This window comes from Neodiprion pinetum, chromosome 2 (genome assembly GCF_021155775.2).
Source record: "Neodiprion pinetum isolate iyNeoPine1 chromosome 2, iyNeoPine1.2, whole genome shotgun sequence".
In the NCBI taxonomy this organism is placed as follows: Eukaryota; Metazoa; Arthropoda; class Insecta; order Hymenoptera; family Diprionidae; genus Neodiprion; species Neodiprion pinetum.
In genome coordinates, this window is record NC_060233.1 from 6,303,975 (window position 1) to 6,318,919 (window position 14,945).

A 14,945-nucleotide genomic window follows, 5' to 3' on the forward strand; every position below is an offset into this window, starting at 1 on the left:
GATATTAGCTTTTATCCTAGGGTGTTTTTAGTGCTGCCAGCTAATGGTGGAGCATACCCTATATTGCGCGTAAGCGATATAGTGAATCTTTTTAAATCTGGGTGTGTCCTATCATTTGCCGTTGTATAGAACTCCCTAAGAGAGAGACGGAAATCGGTATGAGTAGCGCTATGGTAGCGCTACACAAATTATTAACTCATTATTAAAATGGACGCCTGTAACGTTGACTGAAGAATATAAAGACGGTTGCCTTTACGGGCTTTGGTGTGACAACCTAAAATCATCGTGCGCTTGCGCCCCCTAAGATGTTCCACTGAAAGATGTTTCAACTGCAGAGTTGAGACTTATTGCAGAACATCAGAGAGTTACCGATTTCGACATGATGCTGGCTGCATTCACCTTCTGAGTAACAGTCTTCGCAATTAGCGTCTGCACTAGCTCACGGCAGGCCCCGTGCGTGCCTTGAAAATCGGGCCCCCCTGTAAAAATTACGTACTACTCAAAACTCAAAATGCAGCTTTGCGAGATTTTTCGTTTGCCAAAGTTGAAATAATATCTACAAAACTAACTTGCTGCTAATTTGATGTTCAATCGACATTGCAGCTAAGCCATTCAGCCGGTCTTGGCACATAGTGGAGCGCAAATAAATCTTTATAAGCTTCAGTTTTGAGAATGTCCTTTCTCCTAACGCGAAAGTTACGGGTAATCTTGAAAAAATCCTTGAAGTTTTATAGTTAAAGAGATAAAGTTTGGATATATTTCATCAAGACCTCAGATAATAATGTGCGACAAATTAGATTTATTCAAAATCTGAGATCTATCCAATAATACAAAGTTGCTGGAATTTTGGGTGATACTAAAAGGTTTGCAAACGTCTTTGGTTATCACGAAACGTTCTCGTAAACTTGATATAGCTATATTGCATAACTTGTTGACAAATTCAATTTCCAACCTTTTCATTGGATCGCTTGATCGTTCATCGCTTTGAGATTCGTAATCGAGAAATCGTTTCGTCCGTGGGATACGTGATTCGGGTAAAGTTCGCGAAATGTCCAACTGTTCAGCCATCTGTTTAGCAGTGGCTACGCATTTTTCGAAACCGGATTCTCGGAAGGCTTGTAATTGAAAGAAAGCACCATCGATCATGTTCATCATGGTATGTAAATCGACTTTGGGACATTGTAAGGCCTTACTGATTTTGTTGATCTCTTGCAGTATGTCGTACCATATCACCAAACGATTGAGATAATGAGAGAATGAAAAATGATCGAGGCAGATACACGCAGCGTGGCTGCGTAGGCCGTACAATTGTATTCAAATTCCTCCCAAAATGCATTTTCCTACAATAATTGTAATAAAACATGTATTTCTATGACAATATTTTACATGCGCTGTCAAAATTTATGTAAGTTTGGCCGTTCCAATCTCGAAATATTAATTTATTGTGCAATTTCAACTCTCAACATGTGATTCCCTATCTCGAGCCTTTTGCGACATTCTGAAGATTTATGTTTCGGTAAATTACTCGTAAACGCTTCTTAGAATTTTTATAAAATTCGAGTATCTTATAGAATATATCGTGGCAAAAACTTCCGTCGCTAATTCTAAAGTGTTTGTATGGAAAAAAATTCTGAGTAACTGTAACACATCACGGATGCGCTAATTTTGATCGAGATGAAATGGATGCTCCGTATATGAGACAGTATTTAACGCAGTGTCCTGATTTAAAGACCTAAAAAGGTGGTTGTCGGCGATTTTTTTTATTGATAGGGAGAGATAGAACGAAGATTCTTAAAACTTCGAGTGTATTTGAACACACATTTGAAAGGTACGAGTAAAAAATTTTATCATCCAACTGTCGCAGAACGGCGGCATTATTAACTGACCTGTTAACTGAAGAATATATCTTTAGTCAAAGGCTGACCATCGAAGAGCCTAGCCGCTTGAGTCTGGAATCGGTAGGAAAGATAAAGTGCGTATTGTCTGAAATGTAAAAACTGAAATCATTATACATCATATCATATCATATCATCATATGATACATATCATACATCATACATCATACATAGCATTGAAGTTCGAAACCAAATTTTGGATGTTAGGATGTTCAGAAAGTGACGTCACCCAAAATTTTTTTTCCTTGACGTGATCGATCTATATAGACGAAAATTAGCTAGCCAAATTTCGCAGTCTCGAAACAGCCGCGCAGTAGAGCGGACGGATGAGAATCGCGCTCCGCAGATTTCGAGTATCGGAATCTCTATCTCCTGGATCCTGCGCTCCGGGTCCACTTCCTGATGAAACTCGACTTCCAGGACAAGCGCTCCATAATTCTGGATGTCCAGGTCCTTGACCTGGTGGATCTCGACTTCCAGGACAAGCGCTCCGTAGTTCCTGCGCTCCAGGTCCACCACGTGGTGAAACTCGACTTCCAGGACAAGCGGTACGTAGTTCTGGATGTCCAGGTCCTTGACCTGGTGGATCTCGACTTCCAGGACAAGCGCTCCGTAGTTTTTGCGCTCAAGGTCCACTACGTAGTGAAAATTTACTTCCAGGACAAGCGCTTCGTGGTTCCTGCGTTCCAGGTTCACTACCTAGTGAAACTCGACTTCCAGGACAAGCGCTCCATAATTCTGGATGTCCAGGTCCTTGACCTGGTGGATCTCGACTTCCAGGACAAGCGCTCCGTAGTTTTTGCGCTCAAGGTCCACTACGTAGTGAAAATTTACTTCCAGGACAAGCGCTTCGTGGTTCCTGCGCTCCAGGTTCACTACCTAGTGAAACTCGACTTCCAGGACAAGCGCTCCATAATTCTGGATGTCCAGGTCCTTGACCTGGTGGATCTCGACTTCCAGGACAAGCGCTCCGTAGTTTTTGCGCTCAAGGTCCACTACGTAGTGAAAATTTACTTCCAGGACAAGCGCTTCGTGGTTCCTGCGCTCCAGGTTCACTACCTAGTGAAACTCGACTTCCAGGACAAGTGCTCCATAATTCTGGATGTCCAGGTCCTTGACCTGGTGGATCTCGACTTCCAGGACAAGCGCTCCGTAGTTTTTGCGCTCAAGGTCCACTACGTAGTGAAAATTTACTTCCAGGACAAGCGCTTCGTGGTTCCTGCGCTCCAGGTTCACTACCTAGTGAAACTCGACTTCCAGGACAAGCGCTCCGTAGTTTCTGCGCTCCAGGTTCACTACCTAGTGAAACTCGACTTCCAGGACAAGCGCTCCGTAGTTTCTGCGTCCAGGTTCACTACCTGGTGAAACTCGACTTCCAGGACAAGCGGTCCATAGTTTTTGCGCTCAAAGTCCACTACGTAGTGAAAATTTACTTCCAGGACAAGCGCTCCGTAGTTCTGGCAGTCCAGGTCCTTGACCTGGTGGATCTTGACATTCAGGAAAAGCGTTCCGTAGTTCTGGCTGTCCAGGTTCTTGACATGGTGACTTTTGACCAAGCTCTGCGTAGTTTCTGCGCTCCAGGTCCGCTTCCTGGTGAAACTCAAGTTCCAGAACAAGGGCTCCGTAGTTCTGGCTGGCCAGGTCCTTGACCTGATGACTTTCGACCTTCCGAATTAATTTTTAAGTTTAAAAGTTTGATTATTGAAAACGTCATGTTTTGTACTATCAAACCAATATGCATGCTTCAGATAACATTTTGAATCGGAAAAAAACCGAACGACCAGAATCAACAAATTGCAATTGGTGAATAATTGGTACAGTATACGCAGGGATACATGACAGTAACGTTGTTCAATTAGAGCTAAGATTGCTGTGTTTCGTGTTTTAAATCTGTTAGTACTTAGCTGATTGTTCTGTGATATTTTTTGACGTAATTTATTGTCATAAAATCGCAATACGTTATACTTACATGCGTGTGTAAACGTGATTGGTAGCATTATATAGAAAAAATCTTACGGGTAGATTTGGTTTGCGTCACATGCACAAAGACAGATTTCATTTTGCATACTGTGAAGCGAATAGCAGAATTTTTTGGGGAGTCATCGTGCCCCAGTCTCCCCTACAACTATGTCATCTGGTAAAACACTGACAACGAATAAGCGAGCGCACGAGCACAAAAACCAGTTACACTAGGCATCCGACCCCGAGCGAGCATTAGCGAGCGAGTGTTTTAAAACTAGTCATTTTCAATTTACGCACCATTCTATTATCGATGTACCAAAATAACCCAAAAAACCGTGATATCATATTAATTGTTGAGCTCAAAAGTAAAAAGTAACGACGTTTACCACGAAAATTCTGAACGAAAATGAATGTGATTTAACGGTTTTTTGTGAGTTTTTTAGTTCGTCGATGACAAAATTATAAGTCAATTCAAAGTAATTTTAGTTTTTACATTTCAGACAAAAATTATGCATTCCAACTTTCCTGCCAATTCGAGATTCCAGCGGCGAGGCGCTTGAATGGCCAGCTAATAACTTCGCCATTTTGCAACAATTGATGATAAGTAAATTTTTCTTGTACTGTCCAAATATGAGTTAAAATACATTCGAAATTTTAAAAAGCATTGTTAGTTATTTTTCATTGAAAAAAAATATCTGACAATTAATGTTTCGATTAAAAATTATCGTTTTCGATAGATTTGAAAAATAAAATATGTGTACTGTTCCCGATCTTTCGTATGGCAGCATTTAAAGAACTCGGTTTTCACTTTGAACCTTTTTTCGGCGTTACTTAAATATTTAGCTATATAAATATTGATTGCTTTCAGTTTTTAACCATTTGCATATGATAATAGTGCAAAATAAATAATTATAAGCAACTATTTTCATGTGGACCAATAACAAAAAGCTATGTTACTATTTGTGCACGGTGAATCTAACATTTTAACAATATTTAATGGCAATTGTAAGTATATTTTACCTGAAATTTTTCAAACTTGTCATATTTACAATAAATTATTTCAATTCATTTTTCGCCCAAGCCCAAATTCAGGAGCTGTCAATGCGCTAGTAAAATTTCTATAATTTGTTATAACTTTCTTATAATCTTCTTGGTAAAATGTCTCAATATAAGGATTATATTAATCCTTACACAATATTTTTGATGTTTTCTAATTTTTACCGAAAATATTTATTAGTAATCGAGGTATAACCGGAGGTGGTTAGCGGTGGTCGTTGAAGGTGGTTAGGGGTGGTTGCGGGTGATCGAGATGGACGAGGAAAAGGACGAGGAAGACGAGGTGAACAAGGTGAACGAGGAGAACGAGGGTTTGTGCACGGCGAGTAAAACATTTTTACAATACTTAATGGCAATTGTCATTATATTTCATCAAAAGTTTTTCACATTCGTCATGTTTACAATATATTATTTCAATTCATTTTTCGCGCAAGCACAAATACAGTAGCTATAAACGCGCTGATAAAATTTATTATATTATTAATTAATTAATTAATTATACCAATCCTTACACAATATTTTTGATGTGTTCTTATACTGAAAATATTTATTACTATTCCAGGTATAACCTGAGGTGGTTATCGGTGGTTGTTAGAGGTGGTCGGAGGTGGTCTAGGAGTAGTAAGGACTAGTATGACCGTGGTCAAAACTATGTGGTTGAATCAGTGGTACTGTGGCGTTTTTATCCTAAGAATTGAGAAATCTAGGATTGTTAATTCGAAATTTGAACAAACGGAGATATTGAAGAAGCAAAAAGGAAATCAATTTAAATGTTAGCAGTTTTTTGAGGTGAGAAAATAATCCAATTTATTCTCATTATTCCAGAATCGTGCACTCGTGCATAATTATCATGCCTTTTCATACGTTTATTACCGCATGGTCTACACTGAAAACATTGCGGTGTGTCCAGGGCCTTTCTTCTGAACAATAAACAAAAATGAAAAAGATATTAACACTTTATTCATTTCACGGCATTACATGTATGACGATTCTAGAATAATGAGAATGAATTAGATTTTTTGTCTTATATCTCTAACAGCTACTCATAGAGCTTACAGAAAAGTTTTGTGGAATACGCTGCGAGCGAAGTATCAGAAGGACAACCGAGAAGGTAAGATTTTGTTGGTAATTCCTCTGCTGTTGGTCCTATATACGCTTTATTAAATGTCTTTTCGGCATTTTTCAGGGTTAGAATTATCTGATTTAAAAAGAGTCCTGCAAAACGATTTTACGACGAAAAGTTTCCAAACTCCGAGAGCCGCAAATTTTTGGCTGATTTTGGGATATGCTGATATCGATTTATTCACACCCAGTATCAACATAATTTTGCAACGAATCAAAACTTACGGCTGAAAAACATCAAATTTGCACTGGATTTTTAACGAGGTGGGAAAGAAAAATCACAAACTCGTAGGGACAAAGTTCCAGTTCCAGTTCCAGTTTATTCAATGTAGTACAAGTGTTCAGGTGTCAGTGTATACTACTTTACCAAGTTACCAAATACTATGAATCTATTATGTTATACTAGTACATTATACTAATGATTTTATACCGATAATTACTATAATAATATTCTCATTAATATAATTAGCATGTTATTTCTATATATGTAGAATAGATACTGCGATATATATTGCATTAAGTAGAACATAAACAATGTTGTATAAAATAGTTATTAATGTTGTTTGTAAGCGCAGCTTGGGTTCCAGTCTGAGTACCTACAATGCTAAAAGCTAGAATGCACCTCTGCAGGATTCAAGATGTGTAATGTTGTATTACTATTATATGTAATATTGAATAAATTGAATAACACCTACTGCAATTTCCCCGTAATTTTTTCGTATCTTCTCAGGTATTGGTCCCACGAGGATGAAAATACCTTTTTGTAATACTAGAGTTGCAATAAGTCTGGGAAAGGGTCGTTCGGATTGATTCTATGACGAAAAATTATCCGCTCGAGAAAAAGGAAGGTAGACCTCGTCAGTTTTTTTCTATTCGTTGTTTGCGAATTTGGGACAATGCTGAAATCAATCTCTTCACACGGTACATCGACGTAGTTTACTAAGAAAAGTCGATTCGACGCAGTTCCAAGACGCTGCGAGAAACACACCAAGAGTAGCGGACAAAAAATAGAAGATTCCGTTAGTAGTTCCCCTGCTGTTGACCCTACGCTCTTTTTTGTGTTATTTTTGCGTTCCTGTGGGTCCAATTGGCGTAACGATCATACTAATCAGATATGAAAATAAAATCTTTCGGTCAAACAATGAGGGAAAAAGTAAGGCTAACCCCTTCGCATTTTTGGCGAAAATTTTGGTGATTTTAAGAAGTGCCGGAATAAATTATTTCTTGCGCTATTCCGACGTAATTTTGCGAGAGAAATCGATTGGGCGCAGTAGGAATACGCTGCGATCAACGCATCAAAAGTTACAGCCGAAAAACGAGAACCAGTGTTTTCGACATTTTTCAGCAGGTGCTTTTTCCTTCGTAACTTCTCTCCTGTTGATCCCACGCCGCTTTCGCTGCGTTTTCTGACTTCTTGGGGTTCCAATTGGTCAGGAAAGGGTCATTTAAATCGAATCTGGGACCAAAAATTTTTCGGCCGAAAAAAAAGCAAGGCTAACCCCTTTGCATTTTTGGCGAAAATTTTGGTGATTTTGAAAAGTGCTGGAATAAATTCTTTCATGCGCTACTCCGACGTAATTTTGCGAGAGAAATCGATTGGGCGCAGTAAGAATACGCTGCGATCAACGCATCAAAAGTTACAGCCGAAAAACGAGAACCAGTGTTTTCGACATTTTTCAGCAGGTGCTTTTTCCTTCGTAACTTCTCTCCTGTTGATCCCACGCTGCTTTCGCTGCGTTTTCTGACTTCTTGGGGTTCCAATTGGTCAGGAAAGGGTCATTTAAATCGAATCTGGGACCAAAAATTTTTCGGCCGAAAAAAAAGCAAGGCTAACCCCTTTGCATTTTTGGCGAAAATTTTGGTGATTTTGAAAAGTGCTGGAATAAATTCTTTCATGCGCTACTCCGACGTAATTTTGCGAGAGAAATCGATTGGGCGCAGTAAGAATACGCTGCGATCAACGCATCAAAAGTTACAACCGAAAAACGAGAACCAGTGTTTTCGACATTTTTCAGCAGGTGCTTTTTCCTTCGTAACTTCTCTCCTGTTGATCCCACGCTGCTTTCGCTGCGTTTTCTGACTTCTTGGAGTTCCAATTGGTCGGGAAAGGGTCATTTAAATCGAATCTGGGACCAAAAATTTTTCGGCCGAAAAAAAACCAAGGCTAACCCCTTTGCATTTTTGGCGAAAATTTTGGTGATTCTGAAAAGTGCCGGAATAAATTCTTTCATGCGCTACTCCGACGTAATTTTGCGAGAGAAATCGATTGGGCGCAGTAAGAATACGCTGCAATCAACGCATCAAAAGTTACAGCCGAAAAACGAGAACCAGTGTTTTCGACATTTTTCAGCAGGTGCTTTTTCCTTCGTAACTTCTCTCCTGTTGATCCCACGCTGCTTTCGCTGCGTTTTCTGACTTCTTGGAGTTCCAATTGGTCGGGAAAGGGTCATTTAAATCGAATCTGGGACCAAAAATTTTTCGGCCGAAAAAAAACCAAGGCTAACCCCTTTGCATTTTTGGCGAAAATTTTGGTGATTCTGAAAAGTGCCGGAATAAATTCTTTCATGCGCTACTCCGACGTAATTTTGCGAGAGAAATCGATTGGGCGCAGTAAGAATACGCTGCGATCAACGCATCAAAAGTTACAGCCGAAAAACGAGAACCAGTGTTTTCGACATTTTTCAGCAGGTGCTTTTTCCTGCGTAACTTCTCTCCTGTTGATCCCACGCTGCTTTCGCTGCGTTTTCTGACTTCTTGGGGTTCCAATTGGTCAGGAAAGGGTCATTCAAATCGAATCTGGGACCAAAAATTTTTCGGCCGAAAAAAAAGCAAGGCTAACCCCTTTGCATTTTTGGCGAAAATTTTGGTGATATTGAAAAGTGCCGGAATAAATTCTTTGATGCGCTACTCCGACGTAATTTTGCGAGAGAAATCGATTGGGCGCAGTAAGAATACGCTGCGATCAACGCATCAAAAGTTACAGCCGAAAAACGAGAACCAGTGTTTTCGACATTTTTCAGCAGGTGCTTTTTCCTGCGTAACTTCTCTCCTGTTGATCCCACGCTGCTTTCGCTGCGTTTTCTGACTTCTTGGGGTTCCAATTGGTCAGGAAAGGGTCATTCAAATCGAATCTGGGACCAAAAATTTTTCGGCCGAAAAAAAAGCAAGGCTAACCCCTTTGCATTTTTGGCGAAAATTTTGGTGATTTTCAAAAGTGCTGGAATAAATTCTTTCATGCGCTACTCCGACGTAATTTACCGAGAGAACTCGATTGGGCGCAGTAAGAATACGCTGCGATCAACGCATCAAAAGTTACAGCCGAAAAACGAGAACCAGTGTTTTCGACATTTTTCAGCAGGTGCTTTTTCCTTCGTAACTTCTCTCCTGTTGATCCCACGCTGCTTTCGCTGCGTTTTCTGACTTCTTGGGGTTCCAATTGGTCAGGAAAGGGTCATTTAAATCGAATCTGGGACCAAAAATTTTTCGGCCGAAAAAAAAGCAAGGCTAACCCCTTTGCATTTTTGGCGAAAATTTTGGTGATTTTGAAAAGTGCTGGAATAAATTCTTTCATGCGCTACTCCGACGTAATTTTGCGAGAGAAATCGATTGGGCGCAGTAAGAATACGCTGCGATCAACGCATCAAAAGTTACAGCCGAAAAACGAGAACCAGTGTTTTCGACATTTTTCAGCAGGTGCTTTTTCCTGCGTAACTTCTCTCCTGTTGATCCCACGCTGCTTTCGCTGCGTTTTCTGACTTCTTGGGGTTCCAATTGGTCAGGAAAGGGTCATTCAAATCGAATCTGGGACCAAAAATTTTTCGGCCGAAAAAAAAGCAAGGCTAACCCCTTTGCATTTTTGGCGAAAATTTTGGTGATATTGAAAAGTGCCGGAATAAATTCTTTGATGCGCTACTCCGACGTAATTTTGCGAGAGAAATCGATTGGGCGCAGTAAGAATACGCTGCGATCAACGCATCAAAAGTTACAGCCGAAAAACGAGAACCAGTGTTTTCGACATTTTTCAGCAGGTGCTTTTTCCTGCGTAACTTCTCTCCTGTTGATCCCACGCTGCTTTCGCTGCGTTTTCTGACTTCTTGGGGTTCCAATTGGTCAGGAAAGGGTCATTCAAATCGAATCTGGGACCAAAAATTTTTCGGCCGAAAAAAAAGCAAGGCTAACCCCTTTGCATTTTTGGCGAAAATTTTGGTGATTTTCAAAAGTGCTGGAATAAATTCTTTCATGCGCTACTCCGACGTAATTTACCGAGAGAACTCGATTGGGCGCAGTAAGAATACGCTGCGATCAACGCATCAAAAGTTACAGCCGAAAAACGAGAACCAGTGTTTTCGACATTTTTCAGCAGGTGCTTTTTCCTTCGTAACTTCTCTCCTGTTGATCCCACGCTGCTTTCGCTGCGTTTTCTGACTTCTTGGGGTTCCAATTGGTCGGGAAAGGGTCATTTAAATAGAATCTGGGACCAAAAATTTTTCGGCCGAAAAAAAACCAAGGCTAACCCCTTTGCATTTTTGGCGAAAATTTTGGTGATTCTGAAAAGTGCCGGAATAAATTCTTTCATGCGCTACTCCGACGTAATTTTGCGAGAGAAATCGATTGGGCGCAGTAAGAATACGCTGCGATCAACGCATCAAAAGTTACAGCCGAAAAACGAGAACCAGTGTTTTCGACATTTTTCAGCAGGTGCTTTTTCCTGCGTAACTTCTCTCCTGTTGATCCTACGCTGCTTTCGCTGCGTTTTCTGACTTCTTGGGGTTCCAATTGGTCAGGAAAGGGTCATTCAAATCGAATCTGGGACCAAAAATTTTTCGGCCGAAAAAAAAGCAAGGCTAACCCCTTTGCATTTTTGGCGAAAATTTTGGTGATATTGAAAAGTGCCGGAATAAATTCTTTGATGCGCTACTCCGACGTAATTTTGCGAGAGAAATCGATTGGGCGCAGTAAGAATACGCTGCGATCAACGCATCAAAAGTTACAGCCGAAAAACGAGAACCAGTGTTTTCGACATTTTTCAGCAGGTGCTTTTTCCTGCGTAACTTCTCTCCTGTTGATCCCACGCTGCTTTCGCTGCGTTTTCTGACTTCTTGGGGTTCCAATTGGTCAGGAAAGGGTCATTCAAATCGAATCTGGGACCAAAAATTTTTCGGCCGAAAAAAAAGCAAGGCTAACCCCTTTGCATTTTTGGCGAAAATTTTGGTGATTTTCAAAAGTGCTGGAATAAATTCTTTCATGCGCTACTCCGACGTAATTTACCGAGAGAACTCGATTGGGCGCAGTAAGAATACGCTGCGATCAACGCATCAAAAGTTACAGCCGAAAAACGAGAACCAGTGTTTTCGACATTTTTCAGCAGGTGCTTTTTCCTTCGTAACTTCTCTCCTGTTGATCCCACGCTGCTTTCGCTGCGTTTTCTGACTTCTTGGGGTTCCAATTGGTCGGGAAAGGGTCATTTAAATAGAATCTGGGACCAAAAATTTTTCGGCCGAAAAAAAACCAAGGCTAACCCCTTTGCATTTTTGGCGAAAATTTTGGTGATTCTGAAAAGTGCCGGAATAAATTCTTTCATGCGCTACTCCGACGTAATTTTGCGAGAGAAATCGATTGGGCGCAGTAAGAATACGCTGCGATCAACGCATCAAAAGTTACAGCCGAAAAACGAGAACCAGTGTTTTCGACATTTTTCAGCAGGTGCTTTTTCCTTCGTAACTTCTCTCCTGTTGATCCCACGCTGCTTTCGCTGCGTTTTCTGACTTCTTGGGGTTACAATTGGTCGGGAAAGGGTCATTTAAATCGAATCTGGGACCAAAAATTTTTCGGCCGAAAAAAAAGCAAGGCTAACCCCTTTGCATTTTTGGCGAAAATTTTGGTGATTTTCAAAAGTGTTGGAATAAATTCTTTCATGCGCTACTCCGACGTAATTTACCGAGAGAACTCGATTGGGCGCAGTAGGAATACGCTGCGATCAACGCATCAAAAGTTACAGCCGAAAAACGAGAACCAGTGTTTTCGACATTTTTCAGCAGGTGCTTTTTCCTGCGTAACTTCTCTCCTGTTGATCCCACGCTGCTTTCGCTGCGTTTTCTGACTTCTTGGGGTTCCAATTGGTCAGGAAAGGGTCATTCAAATCGAATCTGGGACCAAAAATTTTTCGGCCGAAAAAAAAGCAAGGCTAACCCCTTTGCATTTTTGGCGAAAATTTTGGTGATTTTCAAAAGTGCTGGAATAAATTCTTTCATGCGCTACTCCGACGTAATTTACCGAGAGAACTCGATTGGGCGCAGTAAGAATACGCTGCGATCAACGCATCAAAAGTTACAGCCGAAAAACGAGAACCAGTGTTTTCGACATTTTTCAGCAGGTGCTTTTTCCTTCGTAACTTCTCTCCTGTTGATCCCACGCTGCTTTCGCTGCGTTTTCTGACTTCTTGGGGTTCCAATTGGTCAGGAAAGGGTCATTTAAATCGAATCTGGGACCAAAAATTTTTCGGCCGAAAAAAAAGCAAGGCTAACCCCTTTGCATTTTTGGCGAAAATTTTGGTGATATTGAAAAGTGCCGGAATAAATTCTTTGATGCGCTACTCCGACGTAATTTTGCGAGAGAAATCGATTGGGCGCAGTAAGAATACGCTGCGATCAACGCATCAAAAGTTACAGCCGAAAAACGAGAACCAGTGTTTTCGACATTTTTCAGCAGGTGCTTTTTCCTGCGTAACTTCTCTCCTGTTGATCCCACGCTGCTTTCGCTGCGTTTTCTGACTTCTTGGGGTTCCAATTGGTCAGGAAAGGGTCATTCAAATCGAATCTGGGACCAAAAATTTTTCGGCCGAAAAAAAAGCAAGGCTAACCCCTTTGCATTTTTGGCGAAAATTTTGGTGATATTGAAAAGTGCCGGAATAAATTCTTTGATGCGCTACTCCGACGTAATTTTGCGAGAGAAATCGATTGGGCGCAGTAAGAATACGCTGCGATCAACGCATCAAAAGTTACAGCCGAAAAACGAGAACCAGTGTTTTCGACATTTTTCAGCAGGTGCTTTTTCCTGCGTAACTTCTCTCCTGTTGATCCCACGCTGCTTTCGCTGCGTTTTCTGACTTCTTGGGGTTCCAATTGGTCAGGAAAGGGTCATTCAAATCGAATCTGGGACCAAAAATTTTTCGGCCGAAAAAAAAGCAAGGCTAACCCCTTTGCATTTTTGGCGAAAATTTTGGTGATTTTCAAAAGTGCTGGAATAAATTCTTTCATGCGCTACTCCGACGTAATTTACCGAGAGAACTCGATTGGGCGCAGTAAGAATACGCTGCGATCAACGCATCAAAAGTTACAGCCGAAAAACGAGAACCAGTGTTTTCGACATTTTTCAGCAGGTGCTTTTTCCTTCGTAACTTCTCTCCTGTTGATCCCACGCTGCTTTCGCTGCGTTTTCTGACTTCTTGGGGTTCCAATTGGTCAGGAAAGGGTCATTCAAATCGAATCTGGGACCAAAAATTTTTCGGCCGAAAAAAAAGCAAGGCTAACCCCTTTGCATTTTTGGCGAAAATTTTGGTGATATTGAAAAGTGCCGGAATAAATTCTTTGATGCGCTACTACGACGTAATTTTGCGAGAGAAATCGATTGGGCGCAGTAAGAATACGCTGCGATCAACGCATCAAAAGTTACAGCCGAAAAACGAGAACCAGTGTTTTCGACATTTTTCAGCAGGTGCTTTTTCCTGCGTAACTTCTCTCCTGTTGATCCCACGCTGCTTTCGCTGCGTTTTCTGACTTCTTGGGGTTCCAATTGGTCAGGAAAGGGTCATTCAAATCGAATCTGGGACCAAAAATTTTTCGGCCGAAAAAAAAGCAAGGCTAACCCCTTTGCATTTTTGGCGAAAATTTTGGTGATTTTCAAAAGTGCTGGAATAAATTCTTTCATGCGCTACTCCGACGTAATTTACCGAGAGAACTCGATTGGGCGCAGTAAGAATACGCTGCGATCAACGCATCAAAAGTTACAGCCGAAAAACGAGAACCAGTGTTTTCGACATTTTTCAGCAGGTGCTTTTTCCTTCGTAACTTCTCTCCTGTTGATCCCACGCTGCTTTCGCTGCGTTTTCTGACTTCTTGGGGTTCCAATTGGTCGGGAAAGGGTCATTTAAATAGAATCTGGGACCAAAAATTTTTCGGCCGAAAAAAAACCAAGGCTAACCCCTTTGCATTTTTGGCGAAAATTTTGGTGATTCTGAAAAGTGCCGGAATAAATTCTTTCATGCGCTACTCCGACGTAATTTTGCGAGAGAAATCGATTGGGCGCAGTAAGAATACGCTGCGATCAACGCATCAAAAGTTACAGCCGAAAAACGAGAACCAGTGTTTTCGACATTTTTCAGCAGGTGCTTTTTCCTGCGTAACTTCTCTCCTGTTGATCCTACGCTGCTTTCGCTGCGTTTTCTGACTTCTTGGGGTTCCAATTGGTCAGGAAAGGGTCATTCAAATCGAATCTGGGACCAAAAATTTTTCGGCCGAAAAAAAAGCAAGGCTAACCCCTTTGCATTTTTGGCGAAAATTTTGGTGATATTGAAAAGTGCCGGAATAAATTCTTTGATGCGCTACTCCGACGTAATTTTGCGAGAGAAATCGATTGGGCGCAGTAAGAATACGCTGCGATCAACGCATCAAAAGTTACAGCCGAAAAACGAGAACCAGTGTTTTCGACATTTTTCAGCAGGTGCTTTTTCCTGCGTAACTTCTCTCCTGTTGATCCCACGCTGCTTTCGCTGCGTTTTCTGACTTCTTGGGGTTCCAATTGGTCAGGAAAGGGTCATTCAAATCGAATCTGGGACCAAAAATTTTTCGGCCGAAAAAAAAGCAAGGCTAACCCCTTTGCATTTTTGGCGAAAATTTTGGTGATTTTCAAAAG